Source organism: Galeopterus variegatus, unplaced genomic scaffold, assembly GCF_000696425.1.
Source record: "Galeopterus variegatus unplaced genomic scaffold, G_variegatus-3.0.2 Scaffold2228, whole genome shotgun sequence".
Lineage (NCBI taxonomy): Eukaryota > Metazoa > Chordata > Mammalia > Dermoptera > Cynocephalidae > Galeopterus > Galeopterus variegatus.
Genome location: NW_007728339.1, coordinates 76,107 through 88,133, shown reverse-complemented (window position 1 = coordinate 88,133; position 12,027 = coordinate 76,107). Strand labels below are relative to the sequence as shown.

At 40.6% G+C, this 12,027-nt stretch overlaps 1 pseudogene; it reads left to right on the top strand.

The window, feature by feature from the left end:
• Nucleotides 1-3,883: 3,883 nt before the first annotated feature.
• Nucleotides 3,884-5,453, top strand: LOC103597174 (annotated as a pseudogene).
• Nucleotides 5,454-12,027: the final 6,574 nt, after the last annotated feature.

The following is a 12,027-nucleotide window of genomic DNA, read 5'->3' as shown; positions in this document are numbered from 1 at the left end:
CGGGAGCGCTGCCACGCTTCCCAAGCGGCGCACTGTAGCAGTGCACCACCGGGCCGGCCCTTAGGTTCTGATATGTTGTATTTTCATTTTCATTTGTCTCCAGAAAATTTTAAATTTCCTTCTTGATTTCTTCTTTGACCCATTGGTTGTTTAGGAGCATATTGTTTAATTTCCATGTATTTATACATTTCCTAGCATTCTTTTTGTTGTTGATTTCTAGTTTTATTCCATTGTGGTCAGATAAGGTAGTTGATATGATTTTGGTTTGAAAAAAATTTGTTGACACTTGTTTTGTGTCCTAATATATAGTCTATTCTAGAGAATGTTCCATGTGTTGCTGAGAAGAATGTATATTCTGTAGCTGTTGGATGTAACGTTCTGTAAATGTACATTAGGTCAAGTCGGCCTAAAGTAGAGATTAATTCTGATACTTCCTGGTTAATTTTCTGTCTGGATGATCTGTCCTCTGCTGAAAGTGAGGTATTAAAGTCCTCAACTATTATTGTGTTGGAGTCAATCTCTCTTGTTAGATCCATAGTAACTGCTTAATTAAACTGGGTGCTCCAGAGTTGGGTGCATACATATTGAGAATTATTATATCCTCTTGTTGAATTGATCCCTTTATCATTATATAATGACCTTCCTTATCTTTTTTTACTTTCCTTGGCTTGAAGTCTATTTTATCTGATATTATAGCTACTCCCACTCTTCTTTGGTTTTCATTTGCATGAAATGTCTTTTTCCAGCCCTTCACTTTCAGCTGGTGTGTGTCTTAGTGGAAGTGAGTTTCTTGTGGGCAGCAAATGGTTGGTAGTTTTGTAATCCATTGAACCATTCCATGTCTTTTAAGTGGGGCATTTAATCTGTTTACAGTTAGAGTTATTATTGATATATAGGGACTTGTTACTGTCATTTTGTTCCTTTTTTTCTGATTTGTTTTGTTGATCCTTTTTTCCAATCTTACTGTCTTCCTTTGTGATTGTTTTTTTCTAGCAGTGCATTTTGATTTCTCACTATTTATTTTTATGTCTGTTCCATATTTTTGTGTTATGGTTACTGTGAGACTTACAAAAACATGTTATAGTTATAGAGATTAGTTTAGACTAATAACAACTTAACTTTGATACCTAAGAAAAAAGAAAAAACCAAAGCCAACTCTACTTTGGTGTCATTTCCACCCCCCCCGCCACCATTTTGACAATTTTTTGTTTCAAGTTACATCTTTTAATATTCCCTATTTTTTGTATGGTTGTTGTATATGTTAGTGTTTTGTTAGGTTTGTCCTTTAGTCTTCATATTAAGGATGTAAGCAGTTTATTCACCACTGTTACAACATTGAAGTATTCTGAGGTTGTCTGTGAACTTACTTTAGTAATAAATTATGTACCTTTAAATGATTTCTTTCTGTTCCTTAGAGTCATCTTTTTTCAGATTGAAGAGCTCTCTCTAGCATTTCTTGTAAGGCAGGTCTAGTGCTGGTGAATTCCCTTAGCTTTTGTTTGTCTGGGAAGGACTTTATTTCTCCTTCACATTTGAAGGTTAGTTTTGCTGGAAAGAGAATTTTGGCTAACAGTCTTTTTAGTTTAGCACCCTGAGTATACCATCCCATTTTTTTCTGGCGTGTAGGGTTTCTACTGAGGAATCCACTGAGAGATGTATTGGAACTCCATTGAATGTTATGTGTTTCTTTTCTCTTGCTGCTTTGGTATTCTTTCTTTATCTTTGGTTTTTGAAAATTTGATTATGATGTGCCTTGGGATGTTCCTCCTTGGATTGAATTTGATTGGTGACCTCTGTACCTGGATGCTGTGATCTTTCTCCATATTTGGGAAATTTTCAGCCATTATTTTCTTGAATGTGCTTTCTACACCTCTTCCTTTTTCCTCTCCTTTGGGTATGACAATTATGCAGAGGTTATTTCACTTGAGGGAATCCCATATTTGTTGTATTTCTGTTTCATTTTTTTGTATTCTTTTTTCTTTTTGCTGTTCTGATTTGATAATTTCATATGTTCTATCTGCAAGCTCACCAATTCCTCTGTTTGATTGAGTTTGCCATTGGAGCTTTCTATTGAGTTTTTCAGTTCAGATAATGTATTCTTCACTTCTAGAATTTCAATTTGTGTTTTTAATTGATTCAATTCCATTATCAAGTTTCTCATTCTGCTCCTGAATTGTTTTCCAGATATCATTTAATTTTCTATCTGTATGTTCTTGTGACTCCCTGAACATCTTTAAGAGGGTTATTCTGAATTCTCTGTCAGACATTTTATAAATCATCTTTTCCTGTGGGTCAATTGCTGGTGCTTCATTTGTTTCCTTTGTTGGAATCATATTTCTCTGTTCTTTCTCAATGTTTGTCTTTATGTTGAGGCCTTGGCATTTAAGGAGACGGCTACTTCTTCTAAGTCTTATTGATATTATTTGGTGGTGTTAGATCTTTACTAGTTAGTATTTAGAGCTTTGTTGTTTTGGTTAATTCCAAAATTGGGAGAACTAACTGTGGGGACCAGCATTTGAGTTCTGTGGTTGAGCTAAATTGCTGCTTTGCTGCTGATTCTCTGGGGAAGGCTTTTTGTGTGGACCAGATTTTATTTGTTGGGCTTTTAATCACTTTTGTGTCTTGTGAGGTCAGATACACTTTGGCTGTGTGGAAATTCTGGCCCACGACTGAGTCTTTCCAGCAAACTGAAGCCCCCTGCAGTTCTATTGCCCTGACCAGTCTTACCACTGAGTGGGCCTGTGTTAATCAGAAGGTAGATCAGCTTCCTACTCTGCACCCCAGTGTTCTCCTGGCAGACCAGCCTCCCTCCAGCACTCCAAATGCTTCCCAGGGGATGGGCCATGACTGGGTCCCTCAAAATGACTCAGCGGCCTCTGGATGGTTTTTTCTTTGGTAGGCTGAGGTCTGTCAGTCATATGTGGGTACACAGGAACCCAGTCAGTGGTTTCATTGGTCTAGGGGCTGGTATGGTGCACTCTGAGGCCCTCTTCTCACCTGCAGACTCCAGGCAATGTCATGCAAAGGGCTCGGCTGTGGCTTTTGCTGGCTCCTGCTCTATGTGCTGCAGCTTCTTCCTGCCTCTCACAGGGCTGGCCCTGATGCGGCCAGGGCCTGATATGGTTTAGGCGGTTTCTTTTTCCTCTTGCTGTGGCTTCTCCTGCCTTCAAAAACTACTCAGGTCTCTATTTCTCTTGCTCTGAGCTCCAGCAGTCCCAGGTTAGGTCTTTGCTTTTTAATAGTTGTAAATTGGTCAATTGATGGGGAGAGTGATGCTGGGGGCCATATATTCTGCCATCTTGATGACATCACCCCAGGCATATTTTCTTGTATGAAGGTCTACGAATAAGGCCAATTTAGTTTTCCTAGTTGAGTTTACAACTTAACCAGGGGGCTAAATTACTGAATTTATATTTCTCTTTATTTTTCAATGTTGGGAAAGTAACCAAAAATACATGGAGTCAAATAAAAAGCTTCCAAATTTTCCATTCTGGTGCGGGCTGGGTGAGGGAAAAAAGGTGAAGAAGTGGAGTTGCAGGGGAAGGGGTCGGGACCTGGAGGGACCTGGTGGAACTGGGGTCCCAGGTTCTGTCTGGAGGAAGCAATTTTCCATTCTGGTGCGGGCTGGGTGAGGGAAAAAAGGTGAAGAAGTGGAGTTGCAGGGGATGGGGTCGGGACCTGGAGGGACCTGGTGGAACTGGGGTCCCAGGTTCTGTCTGGAGGAAGCGAGGCTGCACTTACTGGGCAGTTGGAGGGACAGGACACCCTGGAGGGCTGGCATAGTCACCCTGTAGGTGACTTGGCTGTCCAGGCCCGTCCTGCCTGGCCACAGGTGGCTTGGAAGAGGCTGCCCTGTGTACCCTGACTGATCTTATAATCGCTGGACAAAATGGGAAAAGTGTGGAATAATTTCAAATACAGGTGTCAGAATCTCTTCAGTCATGGAGGAGGAAGCTGTAGTGAAAATGTGGTCATGAACTCCAACAGACGTTTGTCTGTCAAAGAGAAAAGCAGCAGTATAGGAGACTCAGCTCCTCAGTAACAAAGCATCCCTTAAGAGAGAATATTGCCTAGCAATGGGGATTAAGCCCTTCAAAGATTTTTTCAGGGAGAAATCAAAATTGTCACCCAAATACCTCAGACTGTTGAAATAAATATTGAAAAGGCTAATGACTCTTATGTCACCCCAGGAGCAAGACTTGCAGAAGAGATTTCTGCTCTCAATTTGCTCCATAGTGGGGGAAGAAAAAACATTCCTGTTCTACAAAGACCCCAAATTCGTTGGATTCTGATAAAAAGTTTGGTAAATCTTGAAGTGGATTTCAAAGGAGAGAGCGGTACTATGGTACAAGTTCTGTGCACATATGGACAGTGTTTCTAGCCTAACTGTAGGAGGTTGCTGTCTGAGACAGAAACTGCAGGATACTGTGGGTTTATGTTTTCCCATGAGAATTTATAACAAGCAGTCAAAGCCCTCTTTTCCAAGAAAAGAAAAATACATCTTTCTGAATTAATGCTGGAGAAATGCCCTTTTCCTGCTGGCTCAGATTTAGCCTCTAAATGGCATTTGATTAAACAGCATGCATCTCCTGTGAGCTCACGTTCAATGTTTTTTTTGATACATTTGACCCATATTTGGTTTGTACAGAAGATGAAGAAGATAGGCTTAGAGAGAGAAGATGGTTTAGTATTGAAGAGGGGGTGGATCCCCCTCCCAATACACAAATACATACTTTGAAGTTACTGCACAGGTTAATCCATTACATAAACTGGGACCAAAGTAAACTCCTGGAATAACTGAAATAAGTGGGGGCAGTTCTGCAATTCCAAAAGCTAATTGTGACTCATGTTTGCAGTCATGGAGGCAGAAGCAGGGGGAGGTATCTGGAGACAGCCATGGCCATATTAGCAGACAGGGAGCTTGGAAAGTCCATATGCAAATTGATTACACACACTGCCTCCTGCTGATTTGCTTCAGGTTGCGGGGGATTGCTGTTACTGGAGAGTGATGGACAGTTGTGAAGCAGAAGCCCTTCTCCTCGGGAAACCTGAAGGCACATTTTTGCTCAGGGACTCTGTGCAAGAGACTACCTTATTTCTGTGAGTTTCCACTGTCACAACAAATGCCTACATGCCTAAATTGAACAGTGGAATCACAACTTTAGTTTTGATGTGTGTATTTCACTCTTTCACTGTAACAGGACTTTTAGAACATTATAACGATCCCAGTTCTTGCATGTTTTTTGAAGAACTGCCTGTTGTATCACTAAACAGGACTTTTCCTTTTAGCCTGCAAGATACATGTCATGGAGTAATCTGCAGGTGCACTATGTATGATGGAATTGATGGGCTCCCTTTACCATCAATGTTACAGGATTTTAAAAAAGGGTATCATTATAAACAAAAAAGTCAGAGTTCAATGGTTAGACCAAGAACCAGTCAAGGCAAAGTAAACTCTCCTACCCCCAAAGGGCATTAATTAGGTCTGCTTTCATGTGCATTAGACAATACAACTATAGCAAGTGCATGTATCGGTGCTAGGTCTTTTCATGCAGTATATAAGCTTACTGTTAGTATTTGTGAGATGCGAACTGCTGAAACTTATTCAGAAAAACATGATGCCTATTGAAACAAGAGAAGATTTACAGGTGTTTGGTAAGGCTACAAAAACATTCTGCCAATTTAGCTAACAGTTTGGTTTTTAATAGCTGTAGTAATTGAAGAAGGCAACTCTGGGGTATTTGCTATGAAGAATTCTATTTCATACTGAAGAACAAATTATTAATATTGGATGAGTATTTCAACAGTGTGACTAATGTTTGAAATTATTTTTTTCTAAGAGTTTTTTGTATAATCTTCCTAAAATAGTGATGTTTGTAGTTACTATAAATCAAGTTTTAGAAATCCCCCCCGAAAAAGACTGCCTTCCTTTTAGAAAAAAGTGCAATTGTCTGGCCACAAGGGCATAGTGCAGTTTGCTTAAGTGTTGACGTAGTCTATAGTCAGTCTGCTTTTCTCTTCTGCAAAAGGTAGAGTTAAGTAAACCAGGTTTCCTAAGTAGTTGTTAAAAAAATTTCAGACTTATAAAGTTAGTAGCAGAATTTCATTTAAAGGGCCAGGATGTTAATTTTTTAAATGAGTGCTTTAATTTAAAACAGGCATTTGGAATAGCTGCTTCAATGTAGTCCTGTGTGTGATTTTTTTAAAGTTGACATGTGCAGTCTAATTTTTGCTTCATTAAAGTTGGATCTTTTCCTATGCCCGTGATGGGTTTTTGACCCATGAGGAAAATAAGACTAGAAGATGCCCAAACAAGTTAGATAATAGCAACCACAGTGGTTGCTGATGTTGAGATTATTGTTAAACCGTAATTAGTAATTTGGATGGCAGATCTATTAACCATCGCCATAGATCCCTGTAGGTCATAGCCCTCATTCAGTCTTTGTTGCCTTATTTGTATACAGTCAGATACCACATAATGACATTTGGGTCGACAATGGGCCACATTTAAATGGTGGCTAGAACGGTAGGCTACACTATATAGCCTAGGTGTGCAACACGCTATCCCATCTAGGTTTTGTGTAAGTACACTTTGTGATGTTTGCACAACGAGGAAATCACCTAACAGAGCATTTCTCAGAACGTATCCTCATCTAATGACATGACTGTACATCCATCTTGCTTCTGATGGTTAAGTGCTGCCTCCTGGCCTCTGCTTTTCCAGAACCCTATCATCCCAGAATCCAGGGAGCTTCCTTACTGTTATGCCTGGTGTGCAAGGCACAGACCCTGCTGAGCTTCTCAGTGAGGCCAGTGCCCTCTACCCCCAGCTCCTGCACCATTGGTGCATTTTTTTACTGCGTTAGTGAAAGGAATCCCCTTTGGATTTTTTGGAGGAACGTAGTCATCTGCTGGGTTTTCAGGTCCTGTATGATAGGTCCATTCTAACATGCCTACCTCTCGAGCCTCGTGACTTCTTCTGTGGTGCTCTGCCAAAGCAGTTCTGGCATCGCCACCTCATTTGTTGTAGGGCACTATTTTTTCCCCCCAATCTTTAAGGACCTATCCCAGTAGCACAGAACTGACACCAGATGTCCTTTTGGGGGCATTAAATTCTCACTTATGGGAGATTGTCCCCATTTCAACAACCTCTCTACCTATGTTCTGTTTCCGTGGTCTAGTAAGCTCATAATTGATTTCTAGTGAGTTTTTCTAGTTCCTGCAGATACATGTGAGCCAGGTCCTATAGCTTTTTATGGTGAACTATTTCCCTAGTCAAGCTGAGAATTGACCTTTGACCTTATTTATTGCCCAGAAGCTGTGAGGGGATGTAGGACATACCTTGAGGAGGGTAAGCATGATCTTATAAGGCATTCACCTTAGTAAGGCTTCTTGTGGTCTCCTTAAGGAGAGGCTGCTATCCTGTAGCAAGGGGGAATGGGCCACTTCTTTAGGGCTAGAGGGCTCAAGAGAATCTGGGGTTCCCATGTATTCTCATTTCAGTCTCAAGATCCCACCCCTTCCCTACCAGGGCCCTTACTTTAGTGGATTTATAGGGGACTGTAGATTACAACTTCTCTGCAACTTGGCTAATCTCATGCTCAAATCTTAGGCCTGATTTTCAGCCTAATTTTCCCTCTGGCTGTAAGAGAATAAGGGAAAATTTAAATGCTGTCATAGATGCCTTGTGGTTTTTAATCATGCTCCTTAGTTGGTGATTGACTGATTCAAGCTTGCCAATTTATGTTTCTTTCAGCACATTGGTCGTTGGTGACACTTAACGATTACTAAATAAATTCACAGTCCTTATAATTACCATTGCCATCTCATCTCTCAAGTGTTAATGATACTGCACAAGACAGTGCACACCCTGCAATCTATAGCCCATCCCAATTCACCACAGGTGAGACTCGTAATAATAGTGTTAAACAGCATGTGGAGGAGGATTATTGCCCAATTTGCCACCAGTGTATTAGATATCTATTGCTTAGCAGTTTAAAATGGAAACATCTGTGTTCTCAACATTTCTTTTGGACAGAAAACCAGGAGCAGCTGAGCTGGTGGTTTGGTTCAGGGTTTCTCACAAAGCTGTAGTCAAGGCGTTGGCCAGAGCTGCCGTCTTCTTAAGGCTTGACTCAGGAAGAATCCATTTCCAGTTTCACTGGCAGGACATTGACTAGCCTCAGATCAACTGCCAGGCTTGCTCAGCCCTCTCCACACCGTTGTTTCACAATGTGGCAGCTGTGGCTTCTCCCAGAAGAGTGATGCAAGAGAGAGGCTTCCAAAATGGAAGCCATAGTCTTTTATATAAAAAGAATTCTAGTCTTAGAAGTGATAGCCTATCATTTCTGCTGTGAAAATCAAGTCAATAAGTCCAGTCCACAGTTAGGGAGAGCGGATTACAAAGGGCATGAATACCAGAAAGTGAGGAACATTGGGGTTTATAGGGAAAATGAAAGTAAATGGTCAGGTTCCCTTGGCTGTTTGGAATCTTGCTGAGCATCTTACGTAAATATGATAACGTGAGCCCAGGTGTTCCTTGGCTATTGTCAGATGTGGATACATGTGGGCACCCAGGTGTTCTTGGGTTGTCTGACTTGTACCCAGGTGTTCTTGGGTTATTGGACTTAAGTGTAAAGAACGAATGGCTCTGATTCACAGTGCTCCCTGCCCCCTGAGACATCCTTGGGGGGGGGCCATGAGAGGGCCACTACTCTGCTGCTGGAGGCTGTTGCTGCAAGCTGTTGCTGCCAGGACCCCTGGGAATGCCCTGGGAAGCCATCACTGCGTCTGCCAAAGGCTGCCATAAGCTGCTGTTGCTTGCTGAGGAGGCTGGGGACTGAGCTCGCATTGGTATGAAGAATGTCAACTCTGCCAATGGCTCCCAGGATCTTTTTCCAATTACCTAGCTTGCAACATGTATGCGAGGGGCCTGGTGACCCAGTCTGTATAATGGGTTTGAAGGGTCTGAGTCCTAGCCTGACAGGGTCCATGTTACCACAACTCACAATGGTTTTCTTTTGCCATCTTGCTGGCAAGTGATCCACTTCCAGAATCCCGTCCTTAGGATCTGCTTCTTAGGACTACTTTTGGTACCAGCTGTCTTAGTTTGGGCTACCCCAGAAGCAGACATTGAGACAAAAATTGGACTTCTAACAGTTCCATTAACAAGGTGAATTTGATACCAATAGGGAAGTCGGGAAAGTGATACAGGAAGGAAAGGCTGCCAATAACAAGTGCACTTTTTTATTGTGATATACACAGTATAACATAAAATTTATCATTTTGGCCATTTTTAGCAAGTTTGACAGTTTGGTGGCATTAAGTAAATTTACATTGTCATGAAACCATCACCGCCATCCACCCCCAGAATTTTTCCTTTTTCTAAACTGAAATTCTCTACTTATTAAATAGTAACTCCCCATTTTTCCTTCCTCCTAGTCCCCGGCAATCACAATTCTACTTGGTCTCTATGAATTTGACTACTCTGGGAGCCTCACATAAGTGGAATCATATATATTTGTACTTTTGCGACTGGCTTATTTCACTTAGCATAATGTCTTCAAGGTTCATCCATATTGTAGCATGTGTCAAAATTTCCTTTTTAAAAGGAAATAATATTTCATTGTAAGTATATACCACGGTTGTTTATCCACTCATCTGTTGATGGGTACTTGGGTTGCTTCTACCCTTGGCTATTGTGAACAGTGCTTCTATGAACATGGGAGTAAGAGTGCATGTTTAAGCCAGCTTTTTAAAGCCAGCTACCAAAGTGCCTTTTTAAAAGGAAATAATATTTCATTGTAAGTATATACCACGGTTGTTTATCCACTCATCCGTTGATGGGTACTTGGGTTGCTTCTACCTTTGGCTATTGTGAACAGTGCTTCTATGAACATGGGAGTAAGAGTGCATGTTTAAGCCAGCTTTTTAAAGCCAGCTACCAAAGTTGGCAAATTTGCGATTGTATATTTTATTTATTTATTTTTTTATTAGAGCAGTTGAGGGATACAGTTTTAATTCATTTCCTTTTCACATCACACTTACATTGTGGAAGAGTTTATTACATCCAACTTGTTACTGTTGGAGAATTTTACGGTTAGACATTAATATACAACAAAACAAATTTGTAATCATCACAGATATCACAGAGAACCCAGCACACCCTCATGGGCAGAGGGCAGATCAAGAGCTTGTGGATTAGTGCCAACTGCAAGGATCAGATGCAAACACAATCACAGAGGTAACTTTATAAGCAAAAAACGATTCCTGTACTATTGATAAAAAGCTGCTCAGCTCTTACATATTTGATCTGTTTCAGATTGTCAGAGAGGGTTACACACTTTCTCATATTCTTAATGATACCACTAAGGAAGATCTAAGATACCTTCAGGTAAGAACAGCCTCAAGACAGTTTGTATAATAGAACATTACTTTTTGTGTGTGAATATGCCTTAAAATACAGTTGTAGAAAACAAAGTGCTGATAACTTTCCCCCTTTCACTGAAATGAATTCCCTTTCCTGTGGCTTAGTCAGAAAACAAACTACCTAATTTCTCTCCAAACTCTGTAGTTTTGCTAGGTTCGAGTTGGGAAAAAGCCAAGGTGTGGTAGAAATGAAGAAAGGTGACACTGAAGAGCTGGCCCCAGTTCAATCTCCTGCCATCCGTGCCAGGCTCGGAGTGGTACGGCAAGGCACGAGGTGCCAGCCTGCTAGGCTCAACCTTTTCTTCAAACTGCAACCTGTGTCCTCATTCCCATGTCATTTTAGATAGCCAGGTCTACACAGAGCAGTCAGTATTCCTCTACAACCTTCTAAGGCCATGTCCTACTACTGCTGGACACAAGTGTCACTTCATCTGTGAAGAGAACATATTTTTATTTTTGTTAGGTTTTTAAATTCAGGACTGTATTTTTAAGACTACATGGTAAGTCTAAAATCTAGAATTTTATGCTACAACTTTTTCCATAAAGACTTCTAAAGTATTTTGTTGTTGAAGTTCTCTCTTCTTATGACTCTAAAGATGACTCTTTTGTTTGTTTTGCAGTGGTGGCCTCCTCTGTAGGCTCTGGAATGTGGTCTCCCAGTACAGAAGACAGGCTCAGGAGTCCAAAGATTAGGCTTAATCACAGTTGGTTAAGCTGGGGGACAGTGAGCAAATATCCTACACCTTTTGTTAGAGCTTCTGTTAAGAAGCACAGATTCTGCTGCATTTCCACCAGAAAAATACCCTTCTCAGTTAACAGTTCAAAAACTTGGTGAAGTTTTAAAGACTCTCCTTACCGAAATGTTTTTTAAACTTATTATTTATAAACATAGAACTGTGTGTATTGTGAGAACAGTGAGCCTTAGTTTTGACACCTTGGAGTGTTAGTAAATTCTCAGAAATGAATTTTAATTTACTTTAATGAAAAAAAAAACACAGTACACCCTATGACACTAGCTGGAAAGGTGAAACAACAGGTGTTTGTTTAAAAATAATAAAGATTTGCATTTCCTGAATGCTGAGTGGTGTTGAGCATTTTTTAATGTCTCTATTGGCCATTCGTATATCTTCCTTTGAGAAATGCCTATTTAGCTCTTTTGCCCATTTTTTAATTCGGTTACTTGTTTTTTTGTCTCACCCCAGTTAGGATGGTTAATATCCAAAAGACTGTGAATGATAAATGCTGGCGAGGTTGCAGAGAAAAAGGAACTCTCATACATTGTTGGTGGGACTGCAAAATGGTGCAGCCTCTAGGGAAAATGGTATGGAGGTTCCTCAAACAGTTGCAGATAGATCTACCATATGACCCAGCTATCCCACTGCTGGGAATATACCCAGAGGAATGGAAATCATCAAGTCGAAGGTATACCTGTTCCCCAATGTTCATTGCAGCACTCTTCACAATAGCTAAGAATTGGAACCAGCCCAAATGTCTATTATTAGATGACTTGATATGGAAAATGTGGTATATCTACACAATGGAATACTACTCTACTATAAAAAAGAATGAAATACTGCCATGCGAAATGACATGGATGGA